The sequence below is a fragment of the Pleurodeles waltl genome, chromosome 9 (genome assembly GCF_031143425.1).
Source record: "Pleurodeles waltl isolate 20211129_DDA chromosome 9, aPleWal1.hap1.20221129, whole genome shotgun sequence".
Classification (NCBI taxonomy): Eukaryota; Metazoa; Chordata; class Amphibia; order Caudata; family Salamandridae; genus Pleurodeles; species Pleurodeles waltl.
The window spans coordinates 454142546-454163393 of record NC_090448.1 but is presented as its reverse complement, the minus strand read 5'-3'; the positions used below and the strand labels follow the sequence as shown (position 1 = coordinate 454163393).

Sequence of the window (20848 nt, the reverse complement as noted above, 5' to 3'; positions counted from 1 at the left end):
GAAGTGTATTCAATGGTTTGAGCCAGCGCACAATGGCAGGTTAATAAAAGCAGTCAGGGGCTTGGCCAGGCAGTTGCGGCTGAGACCCAAAAGCACAAAGACTCCATGTGCGTTATTTCATGTACACGCAGAGCTTGCAAGGCCGGGTGCTCCAGTCCCTGCCTGAGCAACCCTGCCATTGGGTGAAATGAGCCCCAGACAGACCACTATCCATTTTGCACGTGCAAAAGGCAGCTGTATTGAAATAGGTGTGTATCACAATTCATGCCCTTGGCTTCCTGCCTTACAAAACTTTGTACCTTACTATGCAAACAACTTGTCCCTACCACCTACTCCCCTCCCCTACCCCTAAAACAAAACCCTACCCTTTAACCTTGCAAACTACCCAATGTCCAACTATTCAGAACAATTGAACTTCCCTGCTTAACTTTTAACTCGTGCCTATTCGTAAATGCCAACATGCTGTGTAATAACCCTAATTCCTGCTCTTGTTCTGTTTCTAATTTGTTGCCTCCTCTCTTACGGCCTGGTTCCCCTCTGTAAACTCCACTGATGTTCTGTAAAGGCCCCTCCAACCTTCTGGACATCTACCCAGGTACACCTGCTCCAAGCGACAAACATACATCCTCGCCTACGTACCTGCTCCTACAACACAGCCTTGACACCACTACCCTCATTGTATACCATCTTCCTTGGGGAGGGAGGTAGAGAGGGGGCTGCAAAAACTATCCCTGGACTCCGACACAGGGCTGCCACTGTATGCTCATACACAAAATGGTGGCTAGCCCTGTAACATGGCGGCTATATATCCCTTGGGCTACATCCTTTAATGGATGTAGCCCAAACTCAGCCCAGTCGTCTGGCTGCGCTGCCTTCCTACAGTGTCCGCAGGGGACAGACTGCCTGCCGGAAGCCGTGCCTCAAAGCCCTTTTGGGTGAAATGAGCCCCAGACAGAGCATTACCCATTTGTGTGTGCAAAAGGCAGCTTTATTGAAACAGGTGCGAATCATTATTCATGCCCTTAGCTTCTTGCCTTACATAACTATGTACCTCACTATACAAACATCTGCCTAACACCTACCCCCCCACCCCTAAAACAACACCTTCCTCTTTAACCTTGCAAACTACCCAATGTCCAACTACCCTCTGTTATTCATAACACTTGAACTTCCCCGCTTAAATTTTAACTTGTGCCTATTTGCAAATGCCAACTTGCTGTGTAAATAATCCTAATCCCTGCTCTCGTTATTTTCTAATTTGTTGCCTCCTCTCTTAGGGTCTGGTTTCCCTCTGTAAACTTCACTGACCTTCTGTAAAGGCAGCTTTAACCTTCTGGGCATCTGCCACCAGAAAAGGGGCATCTTTGACCTTTTTCTGCCACCCCCCCACAACCTACTCCTTTCAGCGTCCTCGCTAGAATCTCCCTAATCTCCAGCAAATACACCCTCATGCCAAATCTGGACAGATGCACCCCTTCCGCATGAAAATATTCTACCGCATCATAATGGATATCCGAGTGCACAATGCAACCTATCTCCTGCTCCCTACAAAACCGCCTCATCTCCCTGTTAAGCTGCCTGTGGGCCCTATCTATTGCTGCTGGCCTGTAGGCCCCTCTCCAACTTCTCCTTGGTATAAATTCCGTCCACAACGGAAAACAACCTGCCCACTGCTGCTTTATCTTCAACAAGTCGTGCTTCATCCATTTTACCAGGGCCAAGCCTTTTTCCTGAACTAAGTCATTTTCACCTAAATGCACAATCAAATGTCAGGGCACACCGTCCCCTTCTATAACTTTACCCAAGTAGGCAGCAAATCTCCCCACCTCATACCCCCTTTTCCATGCCATTTCCCCCCCCCCCAACACGGTTTACTCAGTCCCAAATTGACTGTATCTGATTTCTTGGCTTCTTGCTTCTCCCTCCTGATGAATGAATGCCCCATATTCCACACGCTCAACTTTGCCGACAGGGGACCCGGCCCTGAACCTACAAAAGGAACAGATGTTAACTACAAACCCTGTCTGATCATACTGCTGCCCCGAATCTAACGCACTATCTTTTAAAGCCATCTTTCCAACTGCTTTATACCCTCTTTCTGTTTTCGCGGAACGAACGCGCTACCGATACTCAGAGCGCCGTTCCCAGCGTTTTTTGACTACACATTATGGGAAGCATATATTTCGCTCCCGGTCGCGCTACACGTACCTGTAGCCCTTTTTTCTTCTTTTTCTTGTTGGTGGTGGGTTTGTCTGGTCTTTTTTCCTGTCTCTGTCCATGTTGTGTCCATCCTGTCTTCTTCGTGTTTTTGTCCCAGCATGCTCTGTTTTTCTTTTATACTACTTTCTTTTTCCTATTCTGGTCTATGGGCTCTTCCCAATTCAAGATGGTGTTCTTTCCTTTTCCTGTGATGTCACTTCCCTTATCTCAGTATATAAGTAAGTCAGTCTTGTTCCACCTTGCATTGCAAACACTTCCTTCTGGTTGTGCTGTTCGCTCCTGTTCTTTGTTCCTGCTTTTTGTCTTGGGAGATTTTTGCCTGTTCTTTGTTCCTGCTTTTTGCCTTGGGAGATTTTTGGCTGTTCTTTGTTCCTGCCTTTTGCCTTGGGAGATTTGCCTTTTTTTGTTTCCTGTTGTCAAGTCTTGTTTTTTCTTGTTTTTCTTCAGGAGTTCCTGTTTGAGGTTTTTTCCCCAGTGGTGGGGTTTTTTCCCACTGGGAATCCTTCTGGAAGGTACGGTCTGCTTTGGCGTAGCCTGTCAAGCGACACTGTGGCTACTAGAAGGGGTCGTCCATATCTGGGAGTAGCCAGAACCTATAGAAGACTTGGTGTATTCGCCAACCCGGTATCCAGAGGTGAGAAGTCCAGCGCAGTACGTAACAGATTCCAACGCCAAAAGATTCTGCGTTGCGAAATCGCCATGGAAGATCCACAGGGAGAGGCGTCAGAAAATGCTCAAGCCATGTTGCAGACTGTCCAACAACAAGCCCAAGAGTTACAACATTTATGGGCAGAGAACACTGCGCTACGACAGATCTTCCCGATCAATGGACATACCTCCCGTATCTGCCACTACTCCTCGATATTCTGGAGATCCTCTAAAGATGAAGGAATTTTTGAATGCCCTGACGGTTTTCTTTGCCTTTCATCCACTCCAGTTTTCTTTGGATAAGGCTAAGGTGGGCTACTTTATCAGCGCTTTGTCTGGTCCAGCGCTTGCTTGGGCGACTCCTCTGGTTTATGCAGAAGACCCAGTCCTGGCTAGCTATTCCCCTTTCCTGACTCTTTTCAAACAAATGTTTGAGAGACCTGTGGTAGAAGCAGCAGCTAAAGAAGCCTTATGCAACATTCAACAGGGTAAACAGGATGTTCTGCAGTATATAACCCGCTTCAAACAGCTGGCAGCTGAAACCTCCTGGGTGGAACGCACTTTCATAACCCTTTTCCGCCGAGGCCTGCGTGAAGAAATTAAAGGTGAGCTTGTACATTCTTCTCCAGCTTGTTCTTTGAAGGAATTAATGGATCAATCTATGAACATTGAATATAGACTTCAAGAGCGCAAGCTCCATACCAGTCTGGTACCTTTCATGCTAGCAGTCGGCGAACTGAAGATATTCCATCCTAAGCTTCTCCACCTCCCCCTGAAGAACCCATGCAGATAGATCTGGTTCATGGGCCATTGATGGAGTCAGAAAGAGAGGAACGACGATGAATGGGACTTTGTCTGTACTGTGGTAAGGCCGGCCACCTGATCCGTAGTTGTCCGGTACGTCCCTCAAGACCTGCAGGAAATGCCAGCTCCCGTCCCCTGTAAGGAGGAAGGAGACGGGAAGAGCTGAAGTACCATCAATATGTTCCTCCAAAGAAAGCATGTCCACCCTGTTTATCCTCTCGGTCAAGTTACAAAGTTCACAAGATCAAGAAGAACACCTTCTGGCTCTCCTTGATTGTGGAGCCAGTGGACTCTATCTGGATGAGACCAGGGCTACGAGTAAAGGAATTCCCAGCATTCTCAAAGAGACTTCTGAGCAGGTTCACACAGTGGATGGCTCTCCGTTAACCTCAGGACCTGTGGTGGCCTCAACTCCTACTCTTGATTTGACATTTGGGGAGCATCAAGAACATGTTGCCTTTTATCTCATAGCCTCACCAAATCACATCATGATTTTGGGAATACCCTGGTTAGCCCGACACAACCCCTATATCAATTGGGAAACAAGAACTATATCCCTAACATCTTCATTTTGTCAACAGAATTGTTATTCCACTACTTCTTATTGGACTCCCAAAAGGTCCTGCCAGTCAACTAAGGATAACACTAACTCTACCAATATGATCCAGGGGGTTCCAGATTGTTATCAGGAATATATCAGGCTTTTTCAGAAACCTAGTAATCCTATTTTGCCGCCTCATTGCAGTTATTACTGTGCTATTCCTTTAATTCCTGATGAAGTCGTCCCCTTTGGTCGAATGTATTCTCTGACAGACCAAGAAAAGAAGGTGCTAAAGGAATATTTAGACGATAACTTACACAACGGTTTGATTGCTCCTTCCACGCCCCCTGCTGGGGCTCCTCTCTTCTTCGTCCCAAAGAAGACTAAGGATCTGCGGCCTTGTGTTGACTTTCGTGAACTCAACAGAATAACGATTAAGGATCGATATCCGCTGCCTTTAATCAGAGATATATTGAATGCCATTCAAGGAGCCAAGATGTTTACCAAATTAGACTTACGGGGTGCCTATCATCTCCTTCGGATCAAGGAAGGAGATGAATGGAAGACAGCTTTCCGTACCCCTTTTGGGCACTATGAGTACCGTGTTATGCCCTTTGGACTGACCAACGCCCCTTCTGTTTTTCAACGATTTATGGATTTGGTGTTCTCTGATGTACTCAACCAATATGTAGTCATTTATTTAGATGATATCTTGATATATTCCTGTGATCCTGAGCAACATATAGATCATGTCCTGCAAGTCCTGGAAAGACTCAAGAAAAACCAATTGTTTTGTAAACCTGAGAAGTGTGAGCTCCATAAATCTGAAGTATAGCATTTGGGGTTCTGTATTAATCAACACGGAATATCCATGGATCCTGACAAGGTCAGTGCCATATTAGATTGGCCTTCTCCAACGTCCATTAAGGAATCGCAATGTTTCCTTGGTTTATCAAACTTTTATCATCAGTTTATTCAGAACTTTGCCCACCTACAAAGTTTCATAACACAAACAATTAAGAAAGAGACCAAGGATGCTAAACGCGCTTTTCAAGAATTGAAGACAGCCTTTACCCAAGCACCCGTGTTGCGTCATCCTGACAATACCAAGAAATTTATCGTTGTGACTGATGCCTCAGACAGAGCTATTGGGGCAGTTCTGCTGCAGAAACAAGACAACGATGGATTGGAACATCCTATCTTTTGTCTGTCTCATATCCTATCAGAGGCTGAACACAATTATTCTGTACTGGAACGAGAACTACTGGCTCTCAAAGTAGCTTGTAAAGAATGGAGGCATTTCTTGATGGGTTCCAGAGAGACTTTTGAAGCCAGGACTGATCATCGTAATCTCCAATGTCTTCGGAGTTTTCAGTGTCGCAATAGTCGTCAGGCTCGATGGGCTTTCTTCTTTAGCCAGTACAATTTCGTGATCACGTACATACCTGGTTCCCAGAATTCAGTGGCAGATGCCTTATCCCGCAGATATCCTGACATAGCCCAGAACTCCTCTCCACATCTTATTGAGTCTATCAGAATCATCAGAGCTACTCAATCTTTTCAAGAACGAGTTCAATCCGAGTACCAGTTTCTGTCTGCTTCAGAATGGGATAGAGTGACTCCTTTTTTGCAGAAGAAGGACAACTACTTCTATCATCAACATGCTCTTTTCCTACCTACCAAGAAAGTGCAGACAGAAGCTCTACAAATGTGCCATGATTCTCCTATAGCCGGTCATCGAGGTATCAGGAAGACCCAGGAGCTGCTTCAGCAATCTTTTTGGTGGCCTTCGCTTAAGACAGACACTGAAACCTATGTGTCCGCATGCCCAGTCTGTGCTCAGACTAAGACACCCCGAACTAAGGTGGCAGGTTTATTAAGACCTTTACCGGTTCCTTCCGCTCCTTGGTGTACTCTATCCATGGATTTCATATGCTCTCTACATACCTCCTCTGGTAACCAAGTAATCATGGTGACCGTGGATTCATTCAACAAGATGGCACATTTCTCAGCCTTGAAGAAACTACCGACGGCCCCAGAAATGAGTTGCATTTTTCTGCGGGATATTTTTCGCCTCCATGGTCTTCCGCAAGAGGTCAATTCGGACAGAGGGCCTCAATATGTATCACGTTTCTGGAGAGCCTTTTGTGCCTTATTTAACACTGAGATTTATTTATCCTCTGGTTTCCATCCACAAACTAATGGGCAAACTGAAAGAGTGAATCAAGAACTTCAGCGGTATCTGAGATGTTACTGTAATGCCACACAAAGCAATTGGTCGGAGTATCTTGCTCTTGCCGAGTTCTCCTATAACAACACAATACATAGTGCGACCAAGACCACACCATTTTATTGTACCAATGTATTTAATCCGAGGACTTTCACTACTGTTTCCCGAACATCCTCTTCTGTGCCTGCTGTCACTTCTTTTTCACGAGAGATCTGTCGAATCCAGGGCCTACTTCACATAACTCTCCTAGCTTCGAAACAAGCAATGAAACGAAAGGCAGATCGTTATCGACAAGCCGCACCTTTGTATCAAGTGGGCCACAAGGTATGGCTTTCTTCCAGATTTCTACCCTCCCGGTTTTCCACCAATAAGTTCAAGCCACGTTTTTATGGACCCTTTCAGATTTCGCAAGTCCTGAATCCTGTAGTTGTGCGTCTCCGCTTACCTCATACCTGGAGGGTTCATCCTGTTTTCCATGTGTCCCAGTTAAAACTCTTTGTTCCTGATCCATACCATCGCCAGTTCCAGCGTCCACTTTCTCTTTCTATTTACGGACAGCCTGAGTATGAAGTCCAGGAGTTCTGTGATTCCAGAGTTTTTCGACACAAACTACAGTTTTTGGTCCATTAGAAAGGATACCCTCTCAGTGACTGTTCTTGGGAGGATGGACATGCTCTCCGTTTTGTCCGCCTGTTTTTTGACAGACATCCTGACAAACCTGGTGCCTCGGGGAGGGGACCTACTGTAACGCCGCGCTCAGAAGCGGCGTCTCTTCCTGTCCTCGTGGATGGAACGTGCTACCGATACTCGGAGCGCCGTTCCTTGCGTTTTTTGACTACACATTCTGGGAAGCATACAAAAGGAATGGGTCACAAATCCTGAAGGTTGCATTGCCATGCCCACTATCGCCTTTCTCAATATGTTAAACAGTTGAAAGGCTGTTACTGTCTTGCCGTTCATATGTACGAAAACTGCCCCCACCTTCTCTACCTGTAGCCTCCTCAACTTCAAACCCCAGATCCGGGGGCAAACCTCACTATGCTCCTGCTCTGGCAGCAGTACATGTACTCCTTGCGCCCTCTGGTACGTCTTAGAGGACCTCCGAAAAATTGCCACCCCTTGATTCTGTATGAATACCTCCTCCCATAACAGCCTCTTGCTTCTTGTGGAACCCAGCATCTCTGACACGCGAAATGCACCGAAAAACATCCACACCATTATTGGCTCAAAAATGATGCGTTCCTGCTCCGAATAACAAATCTGTGCCAATTCGCGCAGCACCCCTTTCAAGAGTGCCAAAGTCACTGGCCTCTTTGCCTTCTTGACCTGTCCCTGTTCCCTTGTTCATCCCTCTAACATGCGCGCACCCAACTCTCCAGATGATGGTGCATATCCCCAAAACAATTTCCCCATGAACACTACCCCTGCTAGTTTCCCTGCAATAGTCACTTTCGACTGCCCTTTCCCTATCAACTTCAAAATGAACTAGACTACATCTTATACTCTGACCCTACCACTCTCCCTTTTGATTTCCCCTGACCTGATGAATTCCTTCCAGGCCAGTTCATAGGCCCTCCTTGTTGACCGTGCCAATGACCCTATTACCAGCTGCAACATACTTTCTCGCCTACATTCCAAAGCTGCTGTGACATGTGCCTCCGTTGCTTGTCTGCGTCGGTGGCAAGCCAATGGAACCTCTCCCACTGTGAACGAGACAAAGCATCCGCAATGTCATTGTTCACCCCAGGCACATGTTTCGCTTTAAACATGATATCATAACGCAGACACGCCAGCACAAACACCCTAAACAATTTCAGGACCTGTGGATCCCTAGCTGACCCCCTATTCACCACTTGTACTACTGCCATATTATCTGTATACAAAAACACCTTCTTATGCTGCAATAAGTGGCTCCACAAGTACACTGCTACCACCAGGGGAAAGAGTTCCAGAAGGCAAGACTCCATCCTCCCCTTTTCCAACCGGCTGGCCACTCCACACCAGTAGATACCAAAACCAATACCCCTGGCGGCATCCAAAAAAACCTGTGCCTCCCATTCCATTTCCGGCGGCGTACCCATAGGAATACCATTGAAGGTGTCCAAGAAAACGCGCCACATGTGCAAATCCGCCTTCACACCCGCTGATAGCCTCAAGTGATGATGAGGCAACGATAGTCCTAACAATGCCAGTCCCAATCGCCTGCAAAAGGTTCTGTCTGCTCTAACTACTCTACACGCAAAATTCAAATGGGCCAGTAGAGCTTGCACTTCTTTCACTGTGACTTTTTGTTTGTCCAACATCAACTGCATCACCACTTTCTTGTCTAGGGGTGATCGGGCTTCCATCGCCCTGGAGTCCAACTCGATCCCCAAAAACTAAATTGAGGTTGTTGGAACCTACTGTCTTTTCCGTTGCCAAAGGCACTCCTACATCTTCCATGAGCTATTTAAAGCTGTCCAGCAACCTCTGCCAGCCAGTTGAACCGGAAGGTGTGACAAAAAAGAAATCATCCAAGTAATGCGTGACTTCTTTGCGTTCTGTGTTATATGTAAACAGTCATTCCAAAAAGGAACTGAAGTGCTCAAGCAAGGCACAGGATATCACACACCCCACAGGAAGGGCCTTATCCACGTACCACCTGCCTTCAAACTGAATGCCCAACAATTGGAAATCCTCCGGGTGTACCGGGAGCAACCTAAATGCTGACTTGATGTCAGACTTTGCCATAAGCGCCCCTCGTCCTGCCTGCTTAACTAAAGCCATTGCCACATCCACCAATGTCTAGGACACACCTGTCAACTCACCCGGAATGAAGTCATTGACAGACTGCCCTTCTGGCCAAGTTAAATGTTGTATTAACCGGAACTGCCACTGTTCTTTTTTGGATATCACTCCAATGGGTGAAATCATAAGTTGGTCCATTGGCCAATCCTGGAAAGGGGCTTCCATCCTACCTTCCGCTACCTCTTTTTCTAACTTCGCCCTCACCACCTGTGGATGTGTCCTTACAGATTTCAAATTCTCGGCCCAGCGCTGCTCTCTCGGACCCTCGTACCCCAACCTTTAACCCCATGTAAAGCCTTTAACCAGCTGAGCAGCCTCTTCCTTTTTAGGGTAGAACTTCAATCAGTATCTTAACCTATCTATTTTAACAGACGTATGAGCCTTTACCTCCAGAGCCCTGTCCTCCCCCCAAACCCCCCGAAGTTCCCCTGATGTCCCTACTGCCATCCCAATGTGGCCATCAGCTTTTATCCCCAGCTGTTATACTGCCATGATTGTCCTGTCCCTTGGTCGCCATAACACCGCACCAATGTATGTCTGCCCCCACACCTGGAGCACTCTTGTCAAACCTTGCAGTACTCTCTTGTGCAAAGTCCCTTATTGAAATCCCAGCACGTCCCCAAAATCCCTCCCTGTGTTTTTGTTCCTGCCTTCACCCCACCCTTGGTGGGACGCTGATGAAAGGGCTTATATTGTATCGGGAGGCCACTGGCCGTAAAGACCATCTTACCAAACTTTGCTGTCCCCATTGTCTGCTGCCAGAGATCCGTATCCATCTCTCCCCACTTTGCTTCTGGGTCAGCTGCCATCCTTGCCCTGAACTCCTTATCATACTGAGACCATGCATTGCCCCCATAGGAAATATGCACCTTCCTAACGACGTCCATGTATTTTAGCAGGGCCACGCTTCTCTCTGGATATTTTTCGCAATACACACTTGTGTATATAACAAAGGTGGACGTCCAGTTTTCTAAGGTAACTGGCACCCATGGGTGCTTTGCCAGTTCAAATTCCTCTTCCTTTGACCCTTCTAGTGCCCTTAACTCCTTGTGTAGCAACTTGAGTACCTCTACAAACTCACCTTTGCAAACCTTTTTTTCTTAGCTGGCATCAAGTGTGCCCCCATGGTTTCGTAACCCTCATGTATGGGAGCTTTTGCCTCCTTACTTTCTTTCCCGTCAGTGCCCTGCTCTGCACTCCCACCCCCGTCCTTGCCTTTTGTGCCTTCCGCTGCATCCAGCCCCTACTTCTGCCCCCCTGCCTGTGCCTTCGGCTCCTGTATCTGCAAACCCTCCTCTTCGCCTTTTTATCCGGACCAACACCTGTGTCTTTCACGTATGTCCCGTGCCTGAGCCGTATCTCATCCAGGCTCCCCCCACATCCAAACTCACTCCTTTCATGTTCACCATTTCCAACCTGCCTTGTCTTACCTGGCGTCAAGAGCAGTGCCCCGCCTCGAAGCCTGCCACCTTGCCAGTGTTCCTGAGGCTGTCCGCTCTGTGGCTGCCTGTTGTTGCTTCACCTTGCCTTGCAACATAATACGACAAACAATGTTAGCAACGCCCCGCAGTACTTCCCCCTGTTCCTCCTCCTTATTGCTCTCTCCTTCTATTATCGCCCCTTCCTCAGGGCTATCCTCCATATAGTCGAACTCCATTTTGTTGTCTTTGTTCCCTTGTGCTTCCGTCTCATATTCTCTTGTGGGCACCTCCTTGCCCGTGCCATGTCCCTCATAGCTGGTATCACTCGAACCCCCCATCTCCTGTGATGCTTCCCACCACCACCCCCCCGGGGGGGTGACACCCCACTTCTCCTTGCTAAGCAGGCCTACTTCTTCCTTATAATCCTGTCTCACATCCAGCCACTCCCCCCCTGCATGGCTGTTGCCAACCTACACAAGTTGTTCACCGCCGGACCTCACGATGTTGCCCCTGGCTGGTCGCCTTGCACCAAGCGGGCCCTTCACGTTGGGGTTGCTGAGCCGACCTATGCTCTCCCGACTCCGCACCATTCCGCATACGTTGTGCCTGCAAAAAGGACTGTATGACCAGTGTGTAGCCCTGTGCCTCTCCCACCTGCCAGGAGCAACCCTCCCCTAGACCCAACATTATCCCCCTTTCCCTTCCCCAATGGCCCTGCCAATATGTTCCTGGCATATACATATTTTGGGGGCCTTCTGCTGCCTGTCCCAGCACTCCCATCCCCCTCATCCTCACTCCGCTGAAGCCCACTCACCTGCTCTGCCAATGATGGTGCCTCCCTGCTTGATCCCCAACCCGTGGCCCGCTCCCACAGGTAACCCTCCCTGCCCACCTCATGGTCCCCTGCCTCACCCTCTCACAGATGCCACTCAGCCCACTCCCTCTCACCTCTCTTCCAACTCCAGCTCGCCATCTGACCACTCTAAACTGTCAGGGCTCTGCCGCCTTAAAACTAAGTTGACCTCCTGCCCCTCCCCCACCCTGCCCCCTCCTGGCCCCACCTGGCACCCCTCTACAGGCCCTGATGCGCTCACCGCCTCCTGCAGCAACCCCCCCAACTCCTTCTTATGCCCCGGGCCCTCCTCCTGCTTATCCAGGGCCGCTGGGACTGTTGCATTGCCCCGTGTCTCCCCCTTTCCCTGCATTGCTTCTCCCCCCTCCTTGTGGCCCGCACGTGCCCACTTCTCTGCCCTTCCCCTCGCTCCGACTCCCCCATAACTCCCCACAACATCTGGCCCGCTCAGCTCTATCGCCCCTTATACCCCATGGCCCCTTCCAGTCCCCTTTGGCCATCCTGTTCCCTGCCCCGGGCCGCTCCACGTCCGTGTGGGCAGCCCCGATCCCTCACCTGTGTTATTTGCCCGCCTTTATGAGATCGGGCGGTCATGCTCACCACCACTACACTAACCACTAGGTCCAGGTGGCTGGCTTCAGCCAACAGCCGCATGGCCTCCTGAACCTTGTCTTCTGTCGATGATAAGGCCTGCCTGCTGCAAAAACTAATTCTCGGCTGCAAAAACTATTCCTGGACTCCTACACAGGGCTGCCACCATGTGCTCACACACAAAATGGTGGCTAGCCCTCTCACATGGCGGCTATATATCCCTTGGGCTACATCCTTAAACAGATGCAGCCCACACACAGCCCAGTCATCTGGCTGTGTTGTCCCCCCCCCCCCCCACCCCCCAATGACCCAGGGGGACAGACTGCGTACCGGCAGCTGTCCTCCAAAGCCCTATTATACTGCCAACAGGCTAGGGTGACCAGATTTCGAAACTGCAAACCGGGACATTTTACAAAAATAAAAGAAGGACTACAATTTTAAACCAAAGGAGGAGTAGAGGCTGACAGAGCTCATCATCAAAGAAACAGACAGCCAGGGCAGTAAGGGAATACATTAATTGAAAGTTGTAAACCTCAAATCATATCTGGTAATTGTATTGTTTTCAAATGAGATGCTATAGTCCTGATTTGGGACACCTGATAAACCTGCCTCCTTACGTTTTCAGTCAACCCTCACTGAAAATTAGGACAAGAGTGAAATTAGCCGAAATCTGCCGGACAACAGGTGAAAAACTGGGAAGCCTGGTCACCCTGCTACAGATAAGTGGACTGACAAGTCTTCTGCGCCTGATTGGAATCTGTCGAAAAATGACACTTTGGGCATGGAGACAGTGCAATATAATACAAAACAGTGATCGTTGGCCCGCAGCAAATAAAGTATTGAATTGTGGGGAAAGCAAACCGAATTTGGAGTATCCACTCCTGTTTATTTGTGGTTCTGAGATGAACAGTTACCTGAAGTGACCTCAAAAATCAGTCCTACCCAATTAAGTTTATCAGTAAGGTTTGAATACTGTACAAAAAATGCCCTTATCGAGACTGCTGCTGCGTTGGGAGAAAACAAATGGCAAGATAACACACCACCCCTCGAACTGCTAGTCACCCGTGTAGATTGACACTTATTCATCGCCACGGATGTTTTTTGTTTTACGCGACTTCCCATTCCTGCCCTGTCCTGGTGGGAACTTTATTTTCTATTCTTGTTTTTTCTCCTTTGAAAGGTGGAGTTTTTTTTAAATAATCATATCTGAATTTTAAACAGGGTTACAACACAGCAGATCAAATCGAAACTTGAACAAGAGTCATAAACAGATACTGCTTCTGCAGGGTGTTGGGCCTTTGAGCGTGTTCTCTGGGTGGAGCGCCTTTACTCACCCTCCTCCAGAGTCTTGCAAACCTGTGGGGCGGGTTTTTTTGTCCTACCTTAAAGACGATGAGGGAGTGCACCGGCTGCCGGGAACAGGTTTGGTTCTGCGCGGTGACGCTTTGCGCTGTTAAACACCTTGCAAACCGGGTGAGAGAAAAAAGCACAGCAGCTCTTGAAAAACTGGTCGTGTCGGGGCCACATTCCTGGCTGGTGGCGGAGGCAAGGCTCGCAGGACCCGTATATAAGAGGCGACCAAACGTCAGGCTTTAGAGAGAGGAAACCCAGCAGCTTGGCACCGCAGGTGGTAAGTGAGGGCACCCTCAACTCCAGGGGGGAGGCGGGTGGGGCGAAGTTGCGGCGGAAAGGTCAAATAACTATGCCCCACGCAGACGGTTCAGAATGAGGGGTGACGAAGCGGCGGGGGATCTTAGTGGACTAGTCAATTTAATAGCACTGGGAAATAGGAAAGCGGGTACAGGACCGGGTGCAAATGATTTGCCGTGTACGTACTCCGGCAGACAGCGAAGCACGCACAGGACCTAATGCAAATGATTGTCCACCTGCATTTATCTAGGATCAAGAAGTGACTGCATGCTACCAGAACTCAACTTCAACCGTCATGTGTTTTCATTTGAGACACCGGTGCATTCTGGGATTTATAATTTTGACTCCATTTAAGATACGCAAATGAAATTAATATCTTCTTGAATGGCACCCATCTCTCAGCTTTACAAAAGCATGTCTTGGTGACAATATCCTAACCCAAAGTCTATTAAAATTGCACGTGATCTTTTTAGACCGTTTCACGTGGGTAAGGGAGGTTACCTTACCACATCACAAGGGACTCTTGTGGAGTATAGGGTCATGCAACAATAAATATAAATATTTCTATTCCCGAGGGAACGAGTCCAGCGGGAAATCGTCTGCATACAATGAAGCCTTGAAAATATTGGTGGTGGCGCATGCTAGTCGAGCTATTCGTTCTTATTGTTCGTGTGAAGGCTCGCGGAAGCTCTCTCAAAATATACACACACAATTGTAAGTTTATATATGTGTGTTGGTATATTAATATTTTACCAATTACTTAACTTTTCAAGTCCTGGGCTTTGCTTTCACAAATTACTGTTTCTTGTGAGACAGTCCACGTGTTATATTTACCCCTCAACAAGGCTACAACTCCCAGAAAGCTGTGGTTTGTCAATTGGAAGCCGTGTCCCAGTGATAGTGATTCATCTGGTAAACCTTGATATGTGCGGATATGATGTTTCAAGCCCCCCTTCCCCTCCCAGTGGGACGTGTGTACTGCCTGATGCCATGCCCGTGGACCTTGAGAACGGACATGGGTAACATCTAAGCCTACGGGTACGTCCTAGCCCATCCATTGGTCGAAGCGGGCGCGCCCGTGAGCCGCCCGGGGGTGCGTGGGACGTGCCCGGGCAGCGCGCTCCTGCTCGGTGTTGAAATATGTTTCTCACGGGTTGGCAGACTGCTGTATTGCCTCTGTCGGGTTCCGTGCTCGGCTGGGAAGCAGGGTGTTGCTGGGCGTGCCCCGGCTTTCTTGGTGTGAACATAAGGACATGACCGAGTGAGGCAGGCCTGTAGGCTAGCAGGACCATGCATGCGCAGGCTCGAACTGCACCACGCTGGGCGCGAGGCGCTTGTTATTTGCTCGTCTCCTTGAGGGGAATGAAAGGGGAACCTGAGCCGTGAAGGGGGCAGTGGCGTAGCACATTTGCCGTGAGTACTAATGGAAAGAAGCTCATACGAACTCCCAAACGCAAGTTGTTGTTTGCTTTTTAAAGGCACCCATAATTTAGGTGAAGTGGAAAGCACCCATACTTGAAGAGAAGTGGGCGCTTCAACGTCCTGGTGCCCAGTAGCGTAGCAAGGGTTCCCTGGTCATTGAGTAAGAAACAAAAATGGAACCGAGTCATCCCTTTGTTAGTTTAAAAGAAACAACCAACGTTGAAATGCCCTGACCTCCCTCGAACCCCCGAGCCACGAGTATTGCACCTGCTGCGCTGTGCCCTGGGATTATCGCCTAGTACTTCAAGGGGGAGGGTGTGGAGGTCGGTAAACGAGTGGGGGGATAGGGGAGGAACAGAGTTGGCCCAGTGTATAAGCAAACGTTATTATTAATATGGAGCATCTAACTCCTGATTGCGAGCTAAATAACATGGCATGCGAAGAGTAGGCATCTGTATTGATGTGTTGTACTTATTGGGTGCCTCCGGTCCTTTTTGCCGACAGCATTTTGCACGCTGGGGCTAATAAGTTATTTTTCCCAGAAAGAATGCAAGGCTCTAAACGCACAGGATGCACCAGGACTGAATTGAGTTTTGAGGCGTGATCTAGAGCAACGTGATGGCAAACTGTGCTGGGTGTATGGTGACGAGCTTCTGTGGATGGCACTTAAAGGGGGTCTTCGTAGGTTTCTTGGTTTGAACCTAGAAAAGACCCCTCTGCTGCTGGGTTAGGCGGGTGCAGACCTCAGTGCTGCGAAAAGAGGGCACCTGTTCGGCAGGTGGGAACAGGGAATGCTAGCAGGGGAGAGCAGGCATAATGACAGTCAGGGGAGGAGCAGGCTCGTCTAGCGTCTGAGTATTAGTCTGTGCGTCTTGTCAATGCAGCCCCGAGAAGGGCCTCGCTTTTAGTTTGTTGTTGGAAAGGTTACTCATTTTGTGCTTCTCCCCTCAGGTGCTGACTGCTCCACCGCTGGGAACACCCCTCCTTCCTGCATGACCTGCGATGATGTAGCTTCTGGTCTACCTGGTGCAGTGGTTCTTAACAGTTCAACAGTTCTCTATCGAAATTGTGAAATGTTTAGGACCACTTGACCAGGAAGGCCCTTTCTTCAAACGGGGGCCGACGAGGCACCATGAGGAAGTTCGCGTCACCAGACGGGACCCGCAGCATCCAGGATCTTCAGTAAATGACTGACTTGTTGCTCGTTTTACTTTTCTTTTATCACGCACATGCTGTCATAGTGTCGCTCCGTATATCTTATTTCCATGTCCAGTTGAACAGGCTTTGTTAAAGGATATGGCGAATGTTACAATTCTTTTATTGAACTTTAGCTGTCTTTCATTATGCAAATGCTTAAAATATAGATTAAGCAGAATTATGTTTAGAATTTCTAGCTTCCTTCCCGGGCACTACCATCCCCCTGTTCAAATATTTTCGCCCCTCCTCATTCCTTACCACACTTTCCCATTTACCCATCTCTCTCCTCTCCTTCCTCCATTTGCTGTTAATCGTGGTACTGTTGCCTCTAAAACTGGCCTAATTTTCAGTGTCACTAGCTGCTAACCAGGAATTGGAGCAGACTCACCCTGTGACGTATTTTGCCGTTTCTGGTTGATTGTATTTTCTAGTTCTATGCACCTAGATGTGTCCACAGTTCGAGAAACCTTCTTCATTTCTTTGGGCGGTACCATAGAGATACCTGATGAAGTCACGTCCTTGGGGCCTCTCTTTTCAAGTCCCTTTAGTGAACCACTGTGCGGTGAGCGCTGCAGTGTTGGTCCAGTGCAATTTGAACCGGTTGAGTAAGAAGCTTAAAAAAAAAACATGTAAACGGAAAAAACGAAATACTATGAGTATAACGTAGTTTACTCTCCATTAACATAGCAAACATAGGAATGGAAATCTTAAATTCAAATATACAACATACAATGTATTTCAATTTAGATATTTATTATAGCTAATTAAACATTCAGTTCGCACATAATATAATCAACATAGAATCAACCCAAAAAAATATAATACAACCCCCTACCCTAAATGAAACATACATATATGAAAACATAAATAACATGCCAGTAAATACGCAAAAATAAACAAATAACACAGAACCAACAAAATCACAAAATAGTATACATACAAATTTACAACCGCCTCATACATGAGAGGATATTTAAACAGCACAATAAAGTTACTGCTTTGATGCTACAATTATGCGTTGTAGTTTGGATTGTATAAAATTCAACATAATAACAGCCAATTCTAGGTTATAATTTCCTGATTCAAATTCTCGTGTTACAGGCCTGATGGTAGCCAATCCTGGTCAGGGCTTCAAATTTGCCAATTTCAAACACTTCATGCCAATGTTCAAGACATGCCAATTTACAAGCAGACGCGCGTTTCGGTGAGTGAAGAACGCATAATTGTAGCATCAAAGCAGTAACTTTATTGTGCTGTTTAAATATCCTCTCATGTATGAGGCGGTTGTAAATTTGTATGCATACTATTTTGTGATTTTGTTGGTTCTGTGTTATTTGTTTATTTTTGCGTATTTACTGGTATGTTATTTATGTTTTCATATATGTATGTTTCATTTAGGGTAGGGGGTTGTATTATATTTTTTTTGGTTGATTCTTTGTTGATTATATTATGTGCGAACTGAATGTTTAATTAGCTATAATAAATATCTAAATTGAAATATATTGTATGTTGTATATTTGAATTTAAGATTTCCATTCCTATGTTTGCTATGTTAATGGAGAGTAAACTACGTTATACTCATAGTATTGCTTCCCTGTGTGTTACTCTCTGTATCTAGCTCAGGGACCCTGTGTAGATACGAGAAAAAACGAATACAGCTACATTTGTGGCACAGGGACAGGAGGTCACCAGGTAACCATGTAATCCACGAAGTTGCATTCTTGGAGCTAAGGAGTTTTGTTTTTATGCCCGGCTACAGACAGCATTAGTGATATGGTGTCAGGGGCGTAGCTTCTTGGGGCGTATTACACCCCCACCTACTAAGTGTAGTTGGGTACAGGTGCTCTCAGTCGGGTTTTGTGGGGTTTCGTGGAGTTTCTGTCTGATTTTAACAGGAATTTTTACACACCCAGACAAAAACGAACACGCACCTCTCTTCCTGTTTGGAAAGACTTCAAAAATGTTGTTTATTTCACAAAATAATGCCCTTTCTCTCTCTTGGTACTTCTTCCAATCCACATTCCTCTCCCTTTCCACTGCCTCTTAAGCCCCTCTCGTGCGCATTGCCTGACTGTAATTTATTTTAACATCTTGTGCAAGCGTGATTGTCGGGAAACCTGAAGCTAACACTCCCCCAATCATACTGACCAATCTACGCCCATATATGTCATATCACCACTACACATTTGTTGCATTCTAAAATGTATTTCAGATGACCTTTTTTAGAAGTAGGGTATGCATAAACTCACAGACCGGAAGAGAAACCCGCGTGTTCTGTTGTGTCAACTGACCTCGTGTCATGGGAGTAACGTTCAACTAATACTGTTTTTCAGGCAATACTACCAAGCAAACCGGGGATTGTAAACACTGATAGTGGGAAAAGCTAAACAACAAGGGCCTACGTTCTTATCACCTTTAGCTGAATAAACTGCACTGGATGAACGTTGCCCTCACTGCAGGACCAGCTGAGCACTGTGACATCGATGTTTTTGTGAGAAGTTAAATTAAGCTGCATCCTTTTGTGGCTAAGGGGTCTGACATTAATGGTTTATATCATTTGTTTCATCTAAGCTTTGTCTACTTGAAGCCTAAGCTGCGTTAAATCTATTTTAACGAAGTTGCAGTCAGTGCTATATTCAAGACATTGCCGTCTACTGCAACTCTCTCATTTAAATTTGCATGCAATTGGTATTATCAAAGATTTAACACAAATCAGATATTTTGAACGTAGTTTAATTTTTGTCTCTATTACCTCATTTCATACCTTTCAAATAGGTTTGTTTAAAGTGTGTTTAGTAAGGTGCCTAGAAGTGTAAACAGGGCGCTAATGTACATACGAAAAATACCAATGCAGTGTAAATAAAAAATGCTTAAAGCCAACCCCTATGTTTATGTGAAGGCCAAGCAAGGGCCATATTGCCACTTACCATTTGTGATTTTTTTTTCCCTGCTACACTTCAAGACCACATCTCGGACAGTGAGGACCAGTCTGCAGGCTCCTTCTATACCTTGGCCAATGCCACACTAAAGCCAGTGCCACCAGACGTAGATCCTACTACCAGCTTTCTGGGATGCTGGTGGTGGGATCTTCACACTGCTGGTCTCATTGTGTGCATACCTTTCCCTTTGCTCTCCGGTTTAAAACCATGGACCGCGAAAAATCTGCATTTTTCGTCTTTTGATTCAAGGTGGCTTATGGTGGCACTTAGCCAGCTTTTGGTTTTCTGATGTCTGATCTTTACTGTGTAGCCAGATTCAAGATATCAGAATTAGGAAATTGTGAATTCATTTAACCCTGTGTAATCTAAAAAGGCTTTAGTTAAATATTAATCAGGTTAGAAATGGAAGAAAACGTTCCTTGATTAATACTTTTCTGCTTTAAATGTAGCTAGTACATATGTTGTGCTGCTGGAAAAGAGTTGTAAAACATGAAGACACTGTATTTTAGGTTTATGAAGCTCACCTTTTAAAAATAAAGTAATTTTTTCTTTAACCAAATATTTTAACAACAGTTGAGTTGAACCCTAAAATATGCAGTTTGTCACACTCCTGCAATGTGCCAAACATGGTTCAAGATAAAAGACTGGAAGGTAAGTACTTTACATGGAGCTCTGCAGTCTAAAGAATGGTTTTTTTTTTGACAAAAATAAGTAACCTATTAAAATGAACTGTCAAAGGAACCCATGGCTGACACTTTCCTCTTATAAGCTCTTCTACTTAGAATCTGACTTGCACTCACTTGTGTGCGATTTCTTTCTCTAAATTAACGGTGCTCCCACTGACTTCCGATTATGGTATAGTCTCAACTTGATTCTTACATTCCACTTCCGCTTTATAGAGAATTAAAGATAATTACTTGCTATTTCTACATTGCCTTACTTTAGTCATGCCCATTAACCTTATTCTTGCCTTTGACCAACTCCGTGTTCTTCCATCAGACGCTTCCTCACTTTTTACTACTCTTTGGTTTATACTTTGGTGATCCTGCTTAGCTTTCTTCATATTTCCCCGCCCGGATTCCTGATTGATGTATGAAAGCTTGCATTTCAGATTTTAAAGTGCAGCCAAAAGCTCCATTAGGGGGCTGGTGCTGATGTAATAGAGATAAAGATGGTCTCAATTCAGGGATTCAAAGAAGCACCTGAGAAAAGGGAAAGTGGGTGACACTTACTCTCTGGTCATTACTGTAGAAGATGCTTCTTTCTTGGTCTGTGGCACTTGTATTGTTCCAGTCTCTGAGGCAATTTTAATCTCTTTTATTGCGTTATCTGACCTTTGCTAATTTCTTGCCTACCTTTTGAACCCCCTTTACTGGTACTGTGCCCTAGGTATGGGTATAATGGAAATATCCACCTCTCCATCAGAAAGGATCCAAAAGCCCTCCTTTTCTGAATTCTGTGTGCACCTTCTCTTACAAGCGAGAATGTTCATTGAGTCTGGCTGATTGATTATTCATTGCTTCCTCCTTAGTGACCTCATTGTTC

The 20848-nt window shown here is 46.5% G+C and overlaps 1 long non-coding RNA gene across 1 annotated transcript; it reads left to right on the top strand.

Annotated features, from left to right (window-relative positions):
- The first annotated feature begins 16264 nt into the window (after positions 1-16264).
- Positions 16265-19244, top strand: LOC138259487 (uncharacterized). Its single transcript, XR_011198743.1, has 2 exons — positions 16265-17568; positions 18698-19244. It is a non-coding gene; the product is annotated as an uncharacterized lncRNA (long non-coding RNA).
- The last annotated feature ends 1604 nt before the right edge of the window (positions 19245-20848 follow it).